Here is a 21,456-nt window from a genome sequence, read left to right as displayed (position 1 = left end):
TGTCTATTCCCTCAGGCTTTTTCTTTTTACTTTCTCTTCAGCTAGAATAATAATAGAGGAATTATGGCCTGCTTGTCAGGCTATTAAAACAGAGGCGAAGATGAAACAGAAAGAGGAAATGAATGTGTCAGTAAGAGAAAGCAGTAAGCTGAGGAAACAGTAATGAAGATAACGGCCCGGCTGTCCACTCTGCTCCTTCCCTCTGACTAATCAGACAGCAGTTGTAGATTAGCCAGGAGCCGAGAGAGCAGGCAAGACGGTACTAGGAACACTGTTGCTCTTCCTCTCTCTCCCTCTCTGTAATAAGTACAAATAGCATGTCATCCACCTATCATCCGTATCTCGTATTCGTCCACATCACAGTCAGCAGTGTAGGGCTATGGCTGTGATAATGACTATGATTATGAAACAGGAACTCAGAGGGCTCATCCCCGATGCATTAGGTGAATAATAAAACTGCTCCCTAATGCCAAAGCATGAACGGGCTGCTGTGCTTTTCTGCAGCTTTGCAGTAATGGATGACTCTCCATTCCTAGGTAAACAAGGGTGCAATCATAATGAGAAACCTCAAAAATAACAAGCACAGGCAGTTTCCCTCAAATCTAATTTTTTGGTTGTTAATTAAATGAACCCACCACCAACAAAAAACTAAGGACATTAATCTGTCACTCTCAAATAAATCCTTTCAGCATTCAGGACTGAAGCTCTGAGGATGTCAGTGGAAATGAATTCATAAATTCATAAATTTCTTTATTTGTAACCATTTGTGACATCTAGACCATTTGCTTGTTTACATTCTCAACGGGATGTGGATTCTGTGGGGTGCCCCAGGTGTGAAAGATCACCCCAGGTTGTATAATTTTTATAAACAACAATCTTCAAGGACAAAGCTGGAGATAATTTATATTTTCCTCAAAAAACGAAACGAACCATAAACTGATCCCACTAACTAATACTAAGTACTGTCCTTGTAGCCAAAGACTGATATATCTTAATTCTTCTGTGCTATTTACCTCAATTGTTGTCCAAATACTATTAACTATGAATCAATAAGTTATATCACCATACCATTAGATGACTGGCCCTTCATTACCATGAACACACACATTGTAGTTTATTTTGACAGAGTCCAGATGTTTTAGGTTATTACTGTTTAGTTTTTATTTTGAATGAAGCCATATATATGTGACCTGTTTTTCAAGATTTACATCTTTGAAACAGACTTGAGGCAGAGTGATATAGATAGTGTAGAGATGACAGGATGGAGTGCTTTGTTATTTTTGTTTTTATTTTTTTTGACCTGATGATGGTACTCGATGGTACTGAAGTCTGTGGATCACCAAAGTTATTACAATTCATCGTTTGTGAGTACCACATTTCATGGCAATCCATTCAATAACTGATGAAACATCTCACTAAAAAATACAACTGTGAGTGTTATTGTGGTGCTAGATGAAAAGTCAAAGGACCACCAAGGTCCACTCTGGGATAGAGTCAGCACAAAATGTTGCTCTCTCATCCAGAGAGTAACATTGCTATAGCATGACTACAAATCCAATACTGTAATAGTGCTGTAAAGGTTTCTTGCTATTTTGCAACATCCCCTACACATATCTTCTACAACTTGAGATTTTATGAGAATGACTACTATGGTAGAAATGGTGAGGAAAAGTATATGATGGTTGACAAATTAACATCAGTTCATGGGATGCTTTCTTATCACCAATCAGTATTTTTCTATTATAATCTCTGTGCTGATGAAGACCCTGTAAGGTCAAAGCCAGTCAGTGCACAACCATTATTATGTCAGACTAAATAATGGTTTTGTGAAAGATTGCCTGGAGAATGTTTTCATTTCTATGATCAGTGTTTTCATCTTTCAGACCATCTTAAGGATCTGTGTTTGCTGCATGTGAAACTGACAACTGACCATACACCTAGCCTCTGCATCATTTTAATGGTTTTCTTGCTATTCTGTCTAGGAGATACAAATATGTGTGTACATGTAGTTTAGATGGGCAAAAAATTGCTGATATGTGGAATTTGGGTTTAATTAGCATGAGCATGTGTGTGAATAGCATGCAGTGTGCTGCTCAGCATGCCTGCCTCTCTCTCTCTTTCCCCACCTTTCTCTGGTTTGAATTACTACTAGTATGAAGGCTTGCTGGAGGTCCGCACTCTCTCTGCTCTCTGTGTCACTGAAGCTAACTCAGCAATAACTCACCCCTACAAACACAACAGTAAATCAGCCACCATGAACAAGCATATACAGCGACTGGTTTCTCCAACTATGATGGCTGAGTGCATGAAGAGGGCAGTATCAAAATGAGGAAATAAATCATTTATGTGATAGGATTCACTGTCAGAGTGCCTGCATTATTTAACACACTTACATCTCCACCTTAACAAGTCATTCTGTGTATCATTAAGGCCTTAAATTTTAAATAATGTAGCCAAAAGTGTGTGGACACCCCTGTTTTGTGTACTTCTGGTCTGCATCTGCTTTTCCTGGTTTGAACTAGGACCTTAATTTCCACTGATGGGAAATCTTAATGCTATGGCATACAATAAGACCTTAGATGGTGATGTACCTCTAATATCCTCATGCACAATGCCAGATACAGCAATGGTTTTCAAATTTTGGTATGGAGGAACTTAACTGGCCTTCACAGGGCCCTAGCCTCAACACTATTCAACACATATGGGATTAACAGGAATGCTGACTGGGAGCCATTGCTTATCAGCCAACATTAGTGTTGGACTTTGCTAATGTTCTTGAGAATAAATGGTTCAAAAATCTAGTGGAAAGTCTAAAACCAGTTCCAACCTGTTACAGCAGCAGATTTATGCCCATAGTTTTGGAAAAAAGTCTGGGTGTCACACAGATTTTGCTCAGGTATACTTTTGACTGTTTTTAAAAAAACAACTAAAAAGGTAGCAGTGGTATAAGATACATAGGGATAGACTGATTATTGGCTGGGCCGATTATCGGTGCTGATATTCAGCATTTTGACGTATGTCGGCATCTGACTTTTTTTAAAAATCCGGCAGCCGATAAGAGATAAATTTAAAACTGAGTTATTTTGGCTCTGATGCAGCCGTGCCTCTCTGTCTGCAGTCACTACTCTGTCTCCAGCATTGGCCTGCCCACAGCACCATCGGATTGGTTACATGCAGAACCACAGCATGGGTAACAACCAATCAGCAGTGAAAGCTGTGCATGCACAGTGCTCACACACGCTGAACAACTGTGCTTTTTGCACCACAATCTGGTGCTGCTCATTTGGAACTACTAATTGATTTGAGACTCACATTTCTGTGGCAATTTTATTTAACTTTGTTTTATTTACTTTATAAAACTTGAGGAAGCTATTTATTTATTTATTTAAGATTTCAGTTAACTTAATATAAGAGATGCTGCTGACCCTGGGAATTCCCTGCACTTTTTGTTGTTGTTTGAACTAAAAATATAGATAAGTGAAAGATAAAATAACATTTCAGTTATATTGAAATTTTGGAAAACTTTATTTACTGTAGAAAACTTGAGGGAGCCATTTTAAGTTTTCATTTAACTTTATAAGACATGCTGCTGAGCCTGGGAGCTCCCTGCACTTTTTGTTAGAATTTTAAAACAAAGATGTCTATTGTCTAAGATAAAAAAAACCTTTAACATGTTGCAAATCTGAAAAGCTGTTTAATAAACATATGCTTAAAGGCATTTAAATGAAGTTAAGTGTTGGAGTTTGTATTATTCAAAATTTTGACACCAATATTTTCACTTTTACTGCAAATGAATATCGGCTCCAAATATCGGTTATCGGCCTCCTTGACTACTAATAATCGGTATTGGCCCTGAAAAAAACATATGAGGATGATCTATCTCTAATACATACCTCACAGTCCATATCAATGTCAACTTTAATTTGTCTGTTTCTGTGCAGGTTACTCCTTAAAGAGTAAGGTTACTCCTTAAAGAGTAACCTGACATAAATCAGTTTAGAGTTAGACACATGTTTCAGTCACGTTAAAACTGCATCGGTTGACCTCAGCCCCTTTCTACTGTGCTCATCACATGAGATGTTGTTTTCTCCTTTTCCAGTCAAAGTTAAGAGTGCTTTACTGAACTAATTAAATCTTTGTACTTCCTTTTGGGACCAACATGATGAAATGTTGCCATTGGTAATCAATACAGATGAGACTGTCACTACTTAAACAAACAATAGGAGAAGGAAAAATCTCTCTATTTCATTTTAGGGGGCCACAAGCCAAAAAGGTCTGGAATCAGTGGGAGACACTACAAGGTTTTTGTTCAATTTGAAGGTCAACAGGAAGAGAAGGAAAACCAGTGACATTGAAGATGCTGCATGGTTCAATATGAAGCATCTTAACTGTTTCACATTATGCTCTTCTGACTGAACTTCATTTACACAGTGTAGTTTCCCATTCTCTTAGCACTTTGAATGAAGTTTAAGTTTGTGACCGTTGTTGGAAGGGGATGACTGTACCTGTCTGTCTGTGCATCCTGTTACTGTTTATTTCAGCCTGTGTGGAGACATGTCAGTGTGTTATATATGCGTCAGTATCTGTATTTTGCTATTGGCACAGCTCACCTCCTGTCTGATTGGGCACCTAACAGCAAGCATCATGTTGCAGGGATCAGGTTTGGAATCAAATTCTCCTGTTGCAGCCAGCAGTTCCTGCAGCTGCTGGCAACATGCTGTCCGATCTTCTAAACTTACCCCATTTTAATCAAGCCTTTACTCTGCTTCTCTCTTCCTACAGGTCACTGGCTCAGATCCCAAAGTGCCCGGTTTCCTCTTCTCAGTCTCCCCTTAGTGTGGTGATGTGTCTGGAGCTACCACCAAACCAGACAGACATGGCCCTGAGCTAAGAATAAAGACAGAGAAAAAGAAATAAAAGCATATCAATCAATGAGCTACATTTTCTAACATAATAACAAACTAGCGCAATGGAGAGGAAATCTTTGTCAAGTGCTACTGCTGTTAACTCTGCTAGACAGACTGCAACAGACACTTGAGGCTGGATAGCAGATGTATTCTGGTACTGTAAAACAAACCATGTCCTTTCACAAATTGAATTAGATGTTGAGATAATTACATAATTTGTGTTTCTGTGTTGGAGAGAGTAAAAGATTACATGCATCAAAGCCAAGAGTTTGTATACAGTATGTGTGCATGTTGAATCAATCACAAGGTTCTTGAGCAGCCTCAGGATTATTAAAGAATGTTATATTTCCAAGCAACAACAAGGATTTCCATTAACAGTCCAATCATTATGTTTTATCAACAGTTCTGGGTAACAGACAAAACAAATACTGGTGGTATCCCAGGGACCACAGAGGAAAATGAGTTTAAAACTATACAAATTAAATTAAATTAAATTAAATTAAATTAAATTAAATTAAATTAAATATTTGTCTTTGTCAAATAACAAAATAAAACACATAAAATTAAGCTAAATTAAACATTTATCATTTTGAAATAAGTAGTAAATTGAATAACATTTTAAAAAATGTCCCTATCAAATAACCAATAAAATAACAAAACTAGAGTTCATTTAAATTAAATCAAACCAAATTAAAAGATTGTTCTTATCAAAAACCAAAAACAAATGAGTAAACATTTGATTGATTTATGAGATTAATGTGTACATTTACCATAAATTGCAAGTATTTTCTTTAAAACTTACAGCTGTAGCACAGATCAAATACACAGCTCACACAGGGAAACACCATTCTGCAGGAATGACAAACAACCAGTTAACAAAATAAAGAAAAAGAACCACCCCCACCTCATCTGCATCCACCAGCTCAATGTCTTCAGCCACACGATGAGAAAAGCAACCAAATGTTCTCATTCTCTCAAGCTCAGGTCACATGCTTTCTGACGTTAAGACCCCCATCTTGCCTCCCCTCCCCTCCCATAGCCCCATGGGATGCAGGGATGGAGAGTTGCTGTGACTGCATCATCCAAAGCTTTGACAAGTGGCTGTCACTGAGATATGAACCCCACCACCATCCACCTCTGTCCCAGAAGTGCTAGGTGATTGACAGCCCCCCCCCCCCCCCATCAGGCTCCTACTCTTCCTCTGCACATTTTGTTTATGTTTGTCACCAGATCTGTTGATTTAAAACAGATTTTATTTAGACTTTGATTTAGCCCAGTACTGCATTTCCAGCTCAACTTTGCACACTGGGGGAAACTGTCCCTCTTGAAGCCATCTCACTCACTGAGTAACCTTATTCTGACAATCCCACTGAAACTAACTTTTCAGAGAGGGAATGAGAAATTGGTTATCAGCACTATCTAGCAAGCGTTTAAATCACTGAGTCAATTCCCTGCCGTTCTGGCCCGTTTCATTCATCCTCTTCTCATGGGTACTTCAGAACCTCCTAAACTATGCAGAAATGTTCATGAGCAGACTGTGTAGGCATGTCTTTTTACTGTGCATGTGTGTGTGTGTGTGTGTGTGTGTGTGTGCTGCTGACTGCTGACTTTTAGACTTTATCTTATAGTAGAAGAGGTCATAATAATGTGCTCCTTGGTTTTTGATACCAACAGTATTCTGTCAGGGTTTGAATGTTTCCTGTTTTATTTTGGTATTTTTGTCTTGTCTTCCTGTTTCCTGTCCCTTGGTTACTCCAGTTCTCTTTACTTCCTTGTCTTGATTACTGTCCCCGCCCTTATGTGTTTCACCTGTGTCTCGTTATCTCCTTGTCTAGGTGTATTTAGTCAGCGTCTCTTCTTCTTGGCAGTTGCCAGATTGTCTTGTCCCTCGTGTCAGCTTTCCAGCGTTGTTTCCTGTTTTTGACTTCTTGTGTTCCTGACCGTTGCCTGTTTACCTGATTTTGGATTTTCGCCTATTCCCTTTGGACACTGTTGCCTTATCGGACTGCCTACTCGTGTACTGGACCTTTGCTTGTAATAAAGAACCTGAACTTTGATTGTGTTTGAGTTCTGCATTTGGAGTCCTGTCCTGCCGTGTGCTTGATAGTACAATCTGGCCACATTATGGACTCCGCAGACTCAGATCACCTCCGGTCTGCCCTCAGAGCCCAGGGGCAGCGGATCCTCCATCAAGAGGAACAACTTAATGCTCTCCGTCAAGAGATGAGGGAGATGACAGAGCACCAGGGGCAGATGCTCTCGGCCTTGGGGTCTCAGCTAAATTTCCTGGTCGACCATGTTCAGCGTGGGCCTCAGTCATCTGATTCTCCTAGTTCTGCTTCGCCCCCAGCTACTCAGGATGCAGAACCCCAGCCATCTTCACCGCCTCCAGGGTTGGGATTGAATCCCCACGTTCATCTCTCCAGCCCGGAGAAATTCTCTGGGGATACGGGAGATTGTCGCTCGTTTCTTGCTCAATGTGAACTTCACTTTGAGTTTCAGGCGGCCTCCTTTTCTACAGACAGAGCCAAGGTTGCCTATATGATCTCCCACATGTCAGGGCGAGCCGAGGCTTGGGCTACTGCTGAGTGGAGTCGTCGCTCAGCAATCTGTGAGTCTCTTCCCTTGTTCATCCGGACTCTTACACAAGTTTTTCAGACTGTTTCTCCGGGCCGTGAGGCTGCCAGGTCCTTAGCTGCATTACGGCAAGGGAGGCGCACAGTTTTAGATTATGCCGTTGAGTTTCGCACTCTAGCGTCTGACAGTGGGTGGAACCAAGCTGCTCTGTGTGATGCCTTTTTTAATGGACTGTCTGAAACACTCAAGGACTATCTCACACCACTGGATTTACCCTCAGAACTCGAGGCTCTCATTGCCTTGGCCTCCAAGATGGACAAACGACTGAGGGAACGGCAGAGATCTCGCCTCTCTTCCCATTCATTTCCTCACTTCCCTCAAGTTCCTAGTCGTCCTCAGATGAACTTTGAGTCCTCCAGGACACCACCTGGGTCGACGGAGGCACCTATTGTTCCCCCGGCAGAGCCCATGCAGGTGGGTCGCACCCGGCTTTCCTTGGAGGAACGTCAGCGTCGTATGGATGAGGGTTGTTGCATCTACTGTGCACAGATGGGTCACTTCCTCGCCAATTGTCCCATCCGTCGTGGTGGGGCCTCTAGAAGTCGTGAGAGCCTGGTGAGTAGCACACTCACTTCTACTAAGACAATGCGGCTGTTCCCCACAGCCACTCTACAGGCTGCCTCTGTTTCCCTTTTGCAACCTGTATTAATTGATTCTGGGGCTGACGCTAATTTTATGGACTATGAACTGGCTAAGAGACTGAGGATATCTCCTGTGTCTCTAGATGAACCCCTCGAGGCAAGTGCCCTAGATGGACGCCATCTTTTCCAAGTAACTCACCACACTCCTGAGATCTCGCTCTCCTTCGGCAATGTACACTCGGAGAAGCTCTCCTTCCACCTGGTTAATGCACCCCACCATCCACTTCTTTTAGGACTTCCTTGGCTCAAGACTCACAACCCCCATATTGACTGGTCCTCTGGTCAGATCCTCTCCTGGGGTGATGCCTGTCAACATTACTGTCTTTCTGAGAAACAGGCTTTGCCCGTTCCTGTCACAGTTACTGAGGAAACTGGTAGTCTTCCTGTGGACCTGGCTGGTGTTCCCTCCTGTTATGCGGATCTACAAGAGGTTTTCAGCAAGACCAAGGCGGCTTCATTACCGCCACATCGCCCCTATGACTGCGCCATTGATCTGCTACCTGGTACTATGCCACCTAGAGGACGTCTTTTCTCCCTCTCCACACCTGAAATGAAGGCTATGAAGGAGTACATCGATTCCGCACTGGCAGCCGGAATCATTAAACCTTCCTCTTCACCAGCAGGGGCTGGATTCTTCTTTGTGGAGAAGAAGGATAAGTCTCTTCGGCCTTGCATAGACTATCGGGGGTTGAATGAAATCACTGTTAAGAACAGGTATCCCCTTCCCTTGATTTCCACTGCTTTTGAGTTGCTGCAGGGCTCAAAAGTTTTTACTAAACTGGACTTGCGTAATGCATATCACCTGGTTAGAATCAGGGAAGGGGATGAGTGGAAAACAGCATTTAACACTCCTACAGGACACTATGAATACCTTGTGATGCCTTTTGGTTTAACCAATGCCCCTGCCGTGTTCCAGGCTCTTGTGAACGATGTCCTTCGAGATATGCTAAATGTTTTTGTGTTTGTGTACTTGGATGATATCCTCATCTTCTCTCCTGATGAGGAGACCCATGTCCAACATGTTAGGCAGGTTCTTCAGAGACTCCTAGACAACAACCTTTTTGTGAAAGCTGGAAAATGTGAGTTTCATGTGCCTACTGTGTCATTTTTGGGGTTTGTTATTTCTGAGGGTGTGATGCAGATGGATCCTGAGAAGGTGAAGGCAGTGGTCAACTGGGTCACACCTACCTCACGGAGAGAGGTTCAAAGATTCCTGGGTTTCGCCAATTTCTACAGGAAATTCATTAGGAACTTCAGCTCCCTGGCCGCTCCTTTGCACCAACTGACCTCTTCCAAGAACAAGTTCTCCTGGTCCCTTCAGGCTGAGCAAGCCTTCCAGATGCTTAAGCAAAGGTTTGCCACTGCTCCAGTCCTCACCCAGCCAGACGCCCAACGGCAGTTTGTGGTTGAAGTGGATGCCTCCGATGTGGGTATAGGAGCCATTCTCTCCCAGAGGTCAGTAACAGACAACAAGTTGCATCCCTGTGCCTATCTTTCTAGAAAACTGTCTTCAGCTGAACACAACTACAGTGTGGGTGATAGAGAGCTCTTGGCCATTAAAGCTGCACTGGAGGAATGGAGGCACTGGTTGGAGGGTGCTGAACAACCATTCATCGTCTGGACGGATCATAAGAACTTGGAGTACCTTCGAGCTGCCAAAAGACTCAACTCCCGACAAGCTAGGTGGGCTCTCTTCTTTTCCCGTTTCAACTTCACTGTTTCATATCGTCCGGGCTCCAAGAATGTTAAGCCTGATGCCCTTTCGAGAGCCTTTCCCTGTTCTTTAGAACCCAAGTCGGAGGTGCCAGTTCTGCCCCGTTCCTGTGTGGTGGGAGCCATAACTTGGGACATTGAAAGGAAGGTGCTGGCAGCCAACCAGGGTGGTGCTCCTCCCAGAGGTTTGCCACCCAATCGCCTGTTTGTTCCTCCGGACCTACGCTCCAACGTTCTCCAATGGGGACATGCTTCGCTTCTCACCTGCCACCCTGGGGCTCGTCGCACTCAGTTTTTTATCGCCCAACGCTTTTGGTGGCCAGGTATGAAGGGCGATATTGTGGAGTTTGTTGCAGCATGCCCTGTTTGCTCCAGCAACAAGACTTCACGGCAACCTCCACACGGTCTCCTTCACCCCTTGCCAGTGCCCAAGCGTCCCTGGTCAGACATCTCCATGGATTTTGTCACAGGCCTGCCCCCCTCTGAAGGTAATACCACCATCTTAACCATTGTGGACAGGTTCTCAAAGATGGTTCATTTTGTGCCCATGTCCAAGCTTCCCTCAGCTAAGGAGACAGCCGAGGCCGTTCTATACAATGTTGTCCGTCTCCACGGTTTTCCTAAGGACATTGTGTCGGATCGAGGGCCACAGTTCGTTGCCCGATTCTGGAGGGACTTCTGCAAATTGGTGGGGGCCTCTGCCAGCCTATCCTCTGGGTACCACCCTGAGTCCAACGGCCAGACAGAGAGGTTAAACCAGGAGTTGGAGACAGTCCTCCGTTGTGTGACCTCCCAGAGCCCATCTTCCTGGTGCCGGTTCCTTCCCTGGGTGGAGTACGCCCACAACTCTTTGCCCTGCTCCTCTACTGGTATGTCTCCATTTTTTTGCGTGTATGGTTACCAGCCTCCTGTCTTTCCGTCCCTTGAGCAGGAAGTCTCTGTTCCATCCGCCCACACTTTGGTCCGCCGTTGCCGGGCTGCATGGGTTCGAGCTCGTCGGGCCTTGTTGAAAAGTTCCCTGACCTATAAGAAGGCAGCAGATCAGCGCAGAATTCCTGCTCCCACTTACAGAACTGGGCAAAGGGTCTGGCTCTCCACAAGGGATCTTCCTCTCCGAGTTGAGTGCCGTAAGTTGGCTCCTCGCTTTGTGGGTCCTTTCCCAGTGTCTAAAGTTATTAATCCTCTTGCTGTGAGACTAAAGCTCCCCAGGACCATGAGGGTACACCCAACCTTCCATGTTAGTCGTGTGAAACCTGTTAAGGTGAGTGGGCTGGTCCCTGCCACCAGACCCCCTCCACCCCCCCGGCTCATCGACGGTGGCCCTGTATATTCTGTGAGGAGACTCCTCGCATCCCGTCGCCGTGGACGCCAGCTTCAATACTTGGTGGACTGGGAGGGTTATGGTCCGGAGGAGAGGTCGTGGGTTGCAGCCAAGGACATCCTGGACCCCACTCTTATTAGAGACTTTCTCCGCCAGCACCCTCAGGATCCTGGGCCGTCAGGTGCCGGCCGTAGAGGGGGGGGTACTGTCAGGGTTTGAATGTTTCCTGTTTTATTTTGGTATTTTTGTCTTGTCTTCCTGTTTCCTGTCCCTTGGTTACTCCAGTTCTCTTTACTTCCTTGTCTTGATTACTGTCCCCGCCCTTATGTGTTTCACCTGTGTCTCGTTATCTCCTTGTCTAGGTGTATTTAGTCAGCGTCTCTTCTTCTTGGCAGTTGCCAGATTGTCTTGTCCCTCGTGTCAGCTTTCCAGCGTTGTTTCCTGTTTTTGACTTCTTGTGTTCCTGACCGTTGCCTGTTTACCTGATTTTGGATTTTCGCCTATTCCCTTTGGACACTGTTGCCTTATCGGACTGCCTACTCGTGTACTGGACCTTTGCTTGTAATAAAGAACCTGAACTTTGATTGTGTTTGAGTTCTGCATTTGGAGTCCTGTCCTGCCGTGTGCTTGATATATTCCTTACAGACATGCAGACTTACACCTCTGTGTGTTTGGTCCAGCTGTGTGTATGTGTGTAAGCCTATCTGGCAAATCTCTCAGCCTCACATACCTATGTATGTAGCTGGTGAGGAGACATAGAATTCAAGGAACTAAAATAACACTTATATTAGCTGCTCTATTGTTTTCCTTGGTGTGGTTTCTTGTAAGCTGCAGGCACACTAGTTGAATAAAGTTCAAAAGCTCAAAAAAGATACTATAGAATTTATTGCAAGGCTGTACTATGTAACCTCGTACCTCCATGTATATGACATATGCTTACATGTAATTCAGAACTTACAGAAAATGTACAACAAGAAATTTGGTGTCTGCAGTCTGCAAAAGGTGTAAGCATTAGTCAGAGTTCTCTCAAATACTCAGGTGGATTACCCCCGGAGTTGTAGAGCTAAACTCTCTTAACTTCTCCCATTCATTCTCTATGGTAGTCCTCAATAAGGACTCCTTATCACTACGGATGTAATATATTTTTGGCCACAAGTGGGTTTTTGGGGGGCGTTGTTTCCCCCCTTCTGGTAGCGGTAAGACGACCCCGCTTCCTTTTACAGTAGCGGATAGTCGAGTATCGGTGGATAAACAGCAACACAATATACAGTCGAAGTGTTTTCTTTACCGGTTGTTGAACGACGTTTCACCGTTTCTCGTCTGTCAAAAAGTCAAACAGAAGTGTTTCTGATCTTTACTATTTTTCACATTACGGTTAGGTTAATAAGCTATTTATCCGTGTTTACAGCAGGGACGTGCGAGCAGGGGAGGCCTCACCTGTCATCATGTAAGGTAAAAAACAAATAATGATGAAATAAAATAAATATTAATATTTGTCTGTTGATCTGTGTTATGAATGTAATTTCTGTATGATTCCAGTCAGTGTTTACAGTCAGTAACGCTAAATTCGCATAGTTCCTGTTCAAATACAAGGGAGAGACGCAATGTGAGGCAGCGACGAGTTGAGCCTCACCTCAGATTGCGCAATCCCTTACAAACTGGGTTAAGCGCGTGCAATTAGCGCGTGCCTGTTGCATCTCTCTGTATGTCACCAATGTATTTTGTTATGTGTCCTCACTTTCCATGGTCTGGGTAATGTATTTCACGTATGTGTATAACATATTTAGTCCTGCTGATCTGACATGAAACGGCACTGAAAAAGCAGGCAGTGAGGCAGCCAGTACTTCTGCCTCACTGAGGGGGGCGAGCATGAGCCCACATTTTGCTCTTCTACACAGACATGACAAGTAACATAGACTGTATATGGTGCTAACTTATGGTCTATGGTGCTAACACGCTAGCTAAAATTCAGTCAAGTGCTGCAGTCCGTTTATTTACTTTTTACTTATTTACTATTTTTTTTGCTGTTACTGCAAAAGTTGAAGATTGTCTATTTACTTTAAAATTTCTCAAAACTGGACTTTCAGTCAAATCAGGAAGTTCTAAATAATGGAAGACCAGTGCTGGAGCTAAAAGGTTTGCTTCAAACAATGGGACAGAAGATTACTTGCTCTTTTCAAACTGAGTGGTACACAATACTGTTACCAAGTTATTAAAATGCAGATTAATGTTATGTATGATTACATCTGTAAACAATAGTAATAATGATATGGATGGTGTTTTGCTGTGCCCAGGAAATAATGAAGAAGACTGCCTGCTTCTTCCAGGAAGGATGAAGGTGACATTCAGGAAGAGTCAATCACGCCATCTACAGCAGGACCCTTTTGATGAAACCAAAATCCTCACATTTAAGGAGCTGGAACCAGAGAATGTTTGCTTGTTTATGACTTGTTTATGAATACACTGTACTGTATATTCACTGTAAATTCAATTTACTGTTCATTTGTTTAATATATTATTTATTTAGGTATGTTCAGAATTCAGCTTGTTTTTCTATAATATATCTTGAAAGTATTACTGTGACTCATTATTTCATGTAGGTAGTAATAGAAATAGAAAATAAAATAATCAGACCAATATTCTTATACCCAGCTGTACACTTACACTGTACTGTACTGTGTACATTTTGACTCTTTATGTTCTAAATGGTTAAATGTAGTATTTTATTATGTCTTGTATATTATGAACACATCCTGCAGCAAAGTGCTGTGAGGAAACCACAGGACATTTCTTTGGGTAGACTGGTACTCAAACCCTGTTTTCTCTGAAAGCAGCAGATTGTCTTCTACACCTATTCACGGCTGGGTTCCGGATTGGGTCAACAATATTTAAACAACCTTAAAACTGACATAGCATGAAAATGTTCACCTCTTTCCAAAGTGTGCTGTAGCTCAGCAGGTGTCTGAGTCTGAAGCACAGTGCTGTGCAAATGAATGGCATGCTAACGTTAGCACAGCTGGAAGGCATGGCAGGACTGTCACACTATAGACTTGCCAAAGCTCACTATGAAGCCAAGCCTGGAGAGGACACACAAACAAACAAACAAACTGAGACCACATCCACACACTAAGCCAAATAAATTGAAATGTGTCCTTTTCCCCTCCCTCCATCCATATTGGCCCGTGGTTCTCAAATTCAGAAATGGAGCTTTTTTAAATTAGTCTCCTGAGAGGCTAAATCTGAAAATGCCAACTTTGTACTTAGATGTGGGTGAGTAGCCATTGGGAAACAATGACCTAAGCCTCCTCAATCATGCCCTGTGTGGCAGTAAACTTAAAAAGACAACTTTTACAAGCTATTTGATCTGTATGTTTTTGTTGTTGTTCTCCTTTTCTACACTGTATTTTAAATCAGGCGAGCCACTGAGTGCTGTCAAAATTGTTGTAGAGTGGAAGCAAAATGGAAAAGTAAATTGTTACAAATTTAGAAAACCTTTGCCCAAAAGGCAATAAAGCATATTAAGTTTATGTTAAAATATTCTAAATCGAGTCAAAGCAAAGCTCCATGACAGTACTACAAATGTGTGTGCATGTACTTGAGTACACAGACATGGTGTGTTTCACTTGTGGCAGAATATGGCAGACCAACTGCTGAAGAAGTAATGAAGTCATAGTCAACTTCAAATGCAAATTGTACACTATCACTGCCTGTATTTAAATATCATACAGTTCCATTTGCATAATATTTAGATAATACTGTCACACATTCAAGCTTGTCAACAGACTTACCCATCCCTCAGCAGTTCCCTCCTGGTTTAAGGAATACTCCATCCAAATATATTTTGGGTATTTTTTGCTGTATATCTGTATGCTGTATATACAATATTTTGCTACACATAGTAGTTTTGGCAGAAATATGCCTGAAAACACCAATATCAGCTGAGCTTCGGAGCTTGGAGTCAGCAACAGTATGGTACAGAAACAGTGTGTTTAGACATATTTTGGCATATCAGTGACTGACACATCCTGATCAAGCTTATGGACAGTGAATTGGATTGGATTGTGACTTAGCAAGCAAGAGAGTGTATGAACTAAATTTTCAGAACTAGTGATAAAGTGCTTAAGCAGAGACATAGAGACCTCACACAAAAACCACACCTTTCTGATCCAGTAGTGATTATTCAGAGATCAGATGAATGACAAGTCAGCTATCAAGTTGTATTTGGTTCTGAAATACAAACAAATAATAAAAGTGTGCATTGTAGGCAGCAGTTCAATCAAACAAGTACATAGGCCATAGTCTATCTATGTACATTACTCTATATTCAGTGATATATCATGTATATATAAAAAAGGACACAAAGTGTGTAAACCACATAACATTGCGTTTTAAGATCAAAACCAAAATAAACAAGAAAATATAAAAATATGCAGTTTGCAGTCTCTAATTTAAAGGAGCAATAACTGAGTCATTCTTGCAATAAATATCTTGCATTGTGAAGATATTTTTTCTACTGCTGCAAAAATTTGTCATCACTATCTAAAATGTGAATTCAGCTGACCACAGCCATAAAAAGAACACAACTACAAACTTTTTACAGGAGACTTTTTTTTAAGAGAGGGTGGGGATGGGGGAGTAGGGTGCTTATTACTCAAAATGGAGATTTTTGGTGGAGTATGAATTTAATTGTCTTCTAGATATGTGATGTGTGACTCTAGTGCCAAAATAAATTCACATTCAGGGAGGAAATTCCTTTTATGGCTTCTCCCCTGACTTTCTACATGTCAGATTTGGATTTTTTTTTTTTAATGCATCAAAATCTTTCAAGGAGTGCTTGACAAAGCATAAAGGCTAGGGCAGCCTCATAACAGAAAACATCACTTACAATGCAGATTAAGATCAAACCAAACACACCTCATAAATATCTCAAATATTTGACATATGTCTCCTGCAGTTTTGCATGGGTAATCTGTCTGTCTGCTGGTTTACCTTCTGCCTCTCTTTGTGTCAGTCAGTCATCTATTAATCCAGTAGTTTGCATCTCTATGCCTGTGAAAGTCTATCCACATGGAGCCGCAACCCTCAATGCTCGATCTGGGCCCAGGGTTTGTCTATTGATCAATATGCTTATCTGCAGCGTCTTACATAAGAAGGCTAGACTGCCATTATCATTGTAGATTTCCAAATACAAGCAGGATTTCTTATAGGAAGGAATTTCTTCTGGGCAAATAACATTATTGTTGTTCTGCAAATGATATTTCAGATATGATCAAAATACTGTACTTTAGGCTTAAGCTTATAGTCAAGTATTTATAAGGTGTATAAACACAAATAATTTGTCAAGATTTGTTTTCTTTTTACAATGTATAAGTTAAACATGAAGTAACAAATAAAAAATGTTCCATAATGAAAATAAGTTGCACCGTCAGTTGCACTGTCAGTTTAAATCATCTGGTTAAATCACTCTACATCTGAAACTTGTGAGACTAACAGGACAAACAGATAATAGGAAATGAGTGTCCTAATGAAGTGAAGTGCCTCTCCATCTCCTATCAGGAGGATGGACGTAGGAGAGGGGAGAGGTTAGAATACTGGAATAGTAGAGGATACACAGTTACTTCTACTAGAGGGATTATCTTATCTTAAATGGCTGAGGTAGGATGCAAATTAAGAAGGTGAGGAGGGATGAAGAGGAAATCAGAGGGAGCTAAGCAGAGAAAGTGGGAAGAGGGTGAGGACTGAAAATACAGCAATATGGAAGTAGAATATCAAGTGTGTGGGGCAGCTACTAGATCTGACAATTGTTGCATGTAACATAGGCTCACAGAAAAGGGTGAAACTTTGTTGCTTTAAATGTCCTCCATCACAACAATCAAAATTATTATAATCAATGGCAGTGGACAAAAACCAAGATTTTTTTTTTTTTTTTACCACAGAAACCTCAAATCAAGTAAGTAGATGTAAAGACACAAGAAACCTACAACTTTAACTTCAAAGAGGAACTATTTTTACTCAATCAAATCTTTTTATAGGCCTTGGGGAGTACTACTGCATACGTGAAAAAGCTGTACACATTTTGTGGCACAAGATGGAGCTGTGTGAAGTCTGATAAATTGTCTCAAATCAGGGTTTGGGGCTAAAGACTACAATTTTGAAAATGAAAAAAATAAAAATCTGGAAGTGAGCTTAAATGAGCTTAAAAGTAGCAGCTACATACTAGCATGATAGTTATGCTAGCAGCAGCAAATGTAGCCTCTATCTCTACACACATATCTCCAACTGAAGTGCTGGTTGACAAGCTGCATCATGGGTATTGAATATGTGGGGTTGGCAATGACCCCTTTCCTATTTTAATTTCCAACCATAAATGGATACAACATTAGCATTGACAATGACTGTCAGTGGCAACACATGGGGAGCTGGGTGATTGAACTTAGAAAATAAGAAAAAAAACAGCTTCCAGCTTTTGCCATCACTGCAAACAGATGAAGAGTTTCTTCAAAGGCTAGATTCAACATCTCCATTTTTCCCACATTCCCAGATGCACACACACAACCTCCCACCCACCATTCCCACCCACCAGCCACTGAAATGTGGGTTAATGAGGCACCACCCGGGGACACTGGCAGCAACACCTTCATAACCAGTCTCATCCAAGGGAGGGGAGGTGAGAGAGTGAGTGGGGACCTGCGAGACATGCAGCCTGGGCAACATCAAAGGTACAAGTGTGGAAGAATGCAGTTAATTAGGCTGAATGACTGTATGTATGTGTATGAACTACAAGTCTCAGGGGAGATGAATCGAGTTGTACAGTAGGGATGGTTTAATACAGCTGCTGAGGGCTCTGCTCTGCAGGGATCTGAAACTGGTTATTTTGGTTATTTTGAGATGAAGAATGAAAAATTACTTATTGTTGAAGCAGTCTTAAGTCAAGAACAAGAGCTCTGGTTAAAATAAATAAATAAATAAATAAAATCCTCCAATTGGCACAGTGAGGGTACTGACTCAAAAGGCTCCAACAAAAAGTTGAAACCAGCTCAACTTTTTTTTGCAAATCAATTGTACTCAGTTGTTTACTTGACAATTATTTTTGATTAAAATGATTACTGTCATCATAGCCAGTTGTAAAATCATGCCTTATACTGTAAATCTCATAGTAAACCTCATGATTCATGGATGTACAAGTAAGACCTGATCTTCCTGGATCATATTTCAGTTCACATGTAGCTGAAACAGCATATCCCTGGCAACACAGCCCCTAATGTCTTGACAAACAGAAACACCTGACTACTCAGAGATATAGTTTGGCTGGCCTAAAATGTCTGTTGCATTGGTCTTTAAATTTTAAAAGCAGTATTCTGGGCTGTTTATTTGTCTATTTATTTTCTCATTAATGAATAGGAGGCTGTTGGGTTTGATTTTGTTTATGACAGAGAATGACACCTCTGGTCAGCAGAGAGTTTGGTATGAAGACTGCTTTACTTGATGTATACTACAGAGAAGATATCTGAGCCACTCTTCAACTTCTTTAAAGGTACAATGTGTTTTTTTGACCATTGGTAGCAGCACAGAGCAATAAAGGGTAGGTCTCAGTTTTCTTTATATTGTACATGTACATGAGGACACATATGCAAGTGCTGACCATGTAGGAGATGCAAGTCACATCCTGCTGTTGATTTCAATGACACTTAGTGGCAGTAATGCACCATAGTGATACAATTGTTTAGTATAATTCAGTCCATTTACCATTAATGTATGTCTGAGTATATGTAGGTAGAAATATGTTTGTGTATATGATTATGCATAGTTACATTTTTGAGGAGGTAAAACCACCAGTGTAGGTTAGACACACAGTCTTACCATTGCAATGTTAAATGCATTACAAAAAGTTAAAAACAACAGTCACTTGTGGCACTAACTAGCATTTACTGATCAACCTGTGGTTCCAGGTCATCTCCATCTCATTCATATTTCATGTGTTGGGAGGTAGAGATGTTGCAGATAAATTATATAGCAGCAGATGACCTGTGAGCAAACACGTTACTTCTTTTGCATGTGGTTTTCCATTAGCCACACAGCAGCTCTGCACATATTCAAAGAGGACAAAAGGGGCGTCTACTCCGCTGAGGAAAGACAGTTCAAAGGAGCCAATTCATGCAAATGGTGACCGGAGCTATCATGTGATATGAGGCCTTGTAATAAAGTGCTCTGGTAGGACTGATGTTTTGAAGTGATACAAGGAGGGTCTGACACTCCTCTGAGAAACATGGGTTATTGTGCTTGATCAGGTCCTTAACTTAAATGGAGTGGTCCTCGGATTTATTGTATATTCATTTATATTTTATTTCCTGTATGTTGTTTGGTCTTCAACTCCTTTTTCCAATTACGAGTACCTTTTGCTATTGTGATTAAGAATATGCTTTTATGGCATATAAACCACATGATTTTTAATTTAATTAAGAAACTTAAAAAAATGATTGAGCAGATTAATCAGTTGCATCCCTGCTTTTTCATACTCATGTTGACGTCAGTACTAAATCACTTCAAATGATACCCAGGTCTGGTCACACTAGAGTCAAGTTAAGAGAGTTCTTCAAAATAGATAATTTAACAAAAATATAGGTTTGTGTTAAAGTTGCCAATTTTAATTCTTTCAATTACCACAATATCCATAAGCATCAACCAATATTGCAATGGAGAACAAACTGTATGTGAGCTGTAGCAAATTCAAAATACAATGTCCCTCACACTGGGACAAAACATGGCACTCTAGTTAATCCAAAACTGACCTTAAATTAGTTTAAACTGCTAAATATATTATTGTGTAATCTTAATCTGCAGTTTCCCATCAGCATGTACCCACAGACGTTTATGTTCTGTAATTGGATGTTTTTAAAAGAGTTGCAATTTGGGAGTCATAGTTGGCTTCTCTCCTCCTCAGTTTTTCATGCAAACAGTCTGCCTTTGACTTTTTATCAAAGGAACCAGTTGTTCATCTTTTGTAATGATGATTCATCCAGGGGAGTTTCATGTAGGTTGAGCAATGGTTAGCACTGTTGCCTCACAGCAAAAAGGTTCTGGGTTTGAGTCCCAGTTCAAGCCCACAGCTTTTCTCATGTTCTCCCTGTGCCTGCGTGAGTTCTCTCTGGGTATTCTGGCTTCCTCCAACAGTCCAAAGACATGCAGGTTAGGTTAATTGGTGACTCTAAAATTGCTAAAAAGGTGTGAATGGTTGTTTGTCTATATGTGTTGGCCCTGCAATGGACTGGTGATCCGTACAGGGTGAACCCTAACTCTTGTCAGCTGGGATGGGACCCAGCCCCCTGCCGACCCTTAACGGATAAGCAGTATAGATAATGAATGAATGAGTTTCATGTGCACCCAAGCCAACTGCTAGTGCTCCAACTGTCAGTCAATACCACTGTAGACTTTTACCTCTGGAACTCTTGATGCCCAAAACAACACATCCCACTTCCCCCTCCCTCTATTTTGGTACCTTGTACTTGTTGAAACACATCAGCCAGAATAGCCCATTCATGCCCCTGTATATCTGGCTCTAATTATTTCCCAAGGCCAGTGTTTGTGCTACAGTCTAAAGCAAAAACCCACAACACCAACAACTATCAAAGCAGATCTTGTGTCTCCTTCAGTTTGTCTGTAACCTACACACACATGCACCCCCAGGGTGTTTTCCTGTGTCTGTTTTCATTTCTGCAGGGGATCATAATGACATCAGCAACAGCCACACCTACATCAACAAAACATCAACAGTCTGCTTACATTCATATCCATATTCTCTCTCTCTCTCTCTCTCTCACACACACACACACACACATGGTGTCTGACCTCATTCCTACAATTTTCTCCCTGGGAGAAAAAGGAAGAAGTACATGAGGAAAGGAAAAAATGGTATCAGGGAAGAGCTGGAGGAATGCAATGAGCAGCATGAGTAGCATGAAGGAGGACAAAGAAAAGGGAATGTGGCAGGGAGGAGAGGGGATGGGTAGGCGCTGGGATTGGCAATGAAGAGGGATGAGAGCCATTGATTGACTGTCACTGCAGTTTACAGGGACCTGACTGACAAGCATCAACACTTGAAGGATGGATGAAGTCTGTAATGTGTGTGTGCTCTGTAATAATTGTAGCAGGGTGAAAATCTTTCATTAACTGTTCATATCTTATACTGTTGCCAGATTGTTGTACATATTTTGTAGATTGTTAAAATGTTGGCAAAGGA

At 41.6% G+C, this 21,456-nt stretch overlaps 1 protein-coding gene and 1 long non-coding RNA gene across 3 annotated transcripts in view; one reads left to right on the top strand and one right to left on the bottom strand.

Annotated features, from left to right (window-relative positions):
- si:dkey-91i10.2 (uncharacterized protein LOC555224 homolog) overlaps nucleotides 1-21,456 on the bottom strand; it is a 64,318-nt gene that overhangs the window by 18,401 nt on the left and 24,461 nt on the right. The window contains exons 2-3 of one of the 2 annotated variants that reach the window (XM_018696548.2): nucleotides 5,710-5,756; nucleotides 4,740-4,887 (exon numbers count right to left, since the gene is read on the bottom strand). The gene's annotated coding sequence lies outside the window, so the exon portion shown is untranslated. The remainder of the gene's footprint in view (nucleotides 1-4,739; nucleotides 4,888-5,709; nucleotides 5,757-21,456) is intronic. The other variant, XM_018696547.2, reaches the window with a different exon arrangement.
- Nucleotides 12,422-13,796, top strand: LOC127142349 (uncharacterized). The gene is made up of 2 exons (XR_007812958.1): nucleotides 12,422-12,671; nucleotides 13,514-13,796. It is a non-coding gene; the product is annotated as an uncharacterized LOC127142349 (long non-coding RNA).

Source organism: Lates calcarifer, linkage group LG1 (assembly GCF_001640805.2).
Source record: "Lates calcarifer isolate ASB-BC8 linkage group LG1, TLL_Latcal_v3, whole genome shotgun sequence".
Classification (NCBI taxonomy): domain Eukaryota; kingdom Metazoa; phylum Chordata; class Actinopteri; family Centropomidae; genus Lates; species Lates calcarifer.
The sequence above is the reverse complement of the archived record's forward strand: the minus strand, read 5'-3'. Positions and strand labels throughout refer to the sequence as shown.